Source organism: Dermacentor variabilis, chromosome 1 (assembly GCF_050947875.1).
Source record: "Dermacentor variabilis isolate Ectoservices chromosome 1, ASM5094787v1, whole genome shotgun sequence".
Lineage (NCBI taxonomy): Eukaryota > Metazoa > Arthropoda > Arachnida > Ixodida > Ixodidae > Dermacentor > Dermacentor variabilis.
In genome coordinates this window covers 131,054,606-131,056,300 of record NC_134568.1, presented here as the reverse complement: position 1 = coordinate 131,056,300, position 1,695 = coordinate 131,054,606, and positions in this window count along the sequence as shown.

Sequence of the window (1,695 nt, the reverse complement as noted above, 5' to 3'; positions counted from 1 at the left end):
CTTATTTGTCTTGTCATGACTTTTGACAGCAGCAGTGCACCCATGGCCTCAGAAGAAGCTACACAAGCTTCAGCATAATGGAGGAGGTGCTTCTAATAATACAAGTGTGTGTTGATTGTAGCAATTAAACCATCTTTGAAAGTTTGTTTCCTAATAAATTGGGCAGAAGCCATTGCAGGGTGATTGTCCAGTAAAAAGTGATAGCTTCTCTATAGATCTTCTGAGATGTGCTGCTGGAGACACTTATTGGTCAGCTCTATTGGCTAAATGCTATGAGGTGTATGGGCATTGTGACGTTGCACTGCCTACAGAATTGGCCTGCGTTGTAAGCCACATTGAAACCCTTGCAAGCACATGTCATTCACTGCTCTCCAGATCAGACCACCCAGTCACCACCTTTGATTACTCATTCTCCAGGATCGGCCTAGTTTACTTGGCTAGACAGCCGTCAACAAAGGAGGGGCTAGGGGAGATTAAAACCTTAACAGCTATCATCACAGAAAAAATATTCACTATTTCTCAATAAGCTCTACACGTTCTGCAGCGGAAATTTTTGTGCTTAAAGCAAGGCTTCAGAAGTTGGTAAATTAATTACACTTATAATGACTTAACCTCATAGTAAAAAATATGTTGGGTTTTTCAAGAGAATAGTGAACAAGATGAAGTTTGTTGCATTCACGTAGCTCAGAGTGCATGGTGTCTCATTTTTGTTTTTGATTTTTAGTGCACAGAAAGACTTCACAGCAGTTCTAAGCAGCGGCTGAGCGAACTTGTCTCTCCAAATAATAAGACATATTTTTTTGGAGACCGGAGGCACGCAAATGTTTTTTTTTTCTTTGAACCAGCATAAACTAGTTCACGAAGCTCTAAACTGGTTCAAACCGTTATACTAATTCTTGCTGTGGATCTGAACCTGAGCCGAACCAAAAAGTGTGTACCTGAACCGAACCCAAAAATGTTTTGGTTCGACATCCTGGTGAGAATACCTAGAATAGTTGCGCCCCTTTCTTGACTTGGGATCAACAGTATCGGGGAGGGGGGCCGTACATCACTCCCACTCGGCTCATGGCCTGACTGAACATTCTATAATTTCCAGATAACAGCCGCTGGTTGGGGATAAGGAATAGTCATTTTCTATACCTCTCCTGTTCTGCCTCGCACTTCCAATGGCTGTGCTCAGAATCAACATGGCCTGTGCACATTTTGCTTAAGTAATCCATTTAATTTCTAAAATCTTGAGTACACCAAATTATATTACAAGGTATTTCATGCAACTTGAAGAAGTCTAGAAGTGCTGCGTAATAAGCAAATGTAACCAACAATTTATTGCTTGTCGTTGTCTTGGGTTACTCGGAATATTTTCTGTCATAAAATTGCTTCCATGTTCATACAATTATGCAATTTTTTTAGTGTCTGTTTTAAAGCACAATTCATATGTGCAAAACTTCTAGAAGGTGTTCAGAAATGCCCAGCAAGATCTCCATTAAGTCTTTCGGACGTGATACTTTTTTTTTTTCCGCTCTCTCAAGAAAGTCGGTAAGATAGGGAAAAAATTACATCACTACTAATTTGTACACCTGGAATGTAGGCTCTTAAGTGTGTTCTCGACAAACGACTCCAGCATAATGATAGATTATGAGAGTCATGGGAGGCAGTATGTGCTTAAAATTTCACGAAAACAGTGTAGATATAACA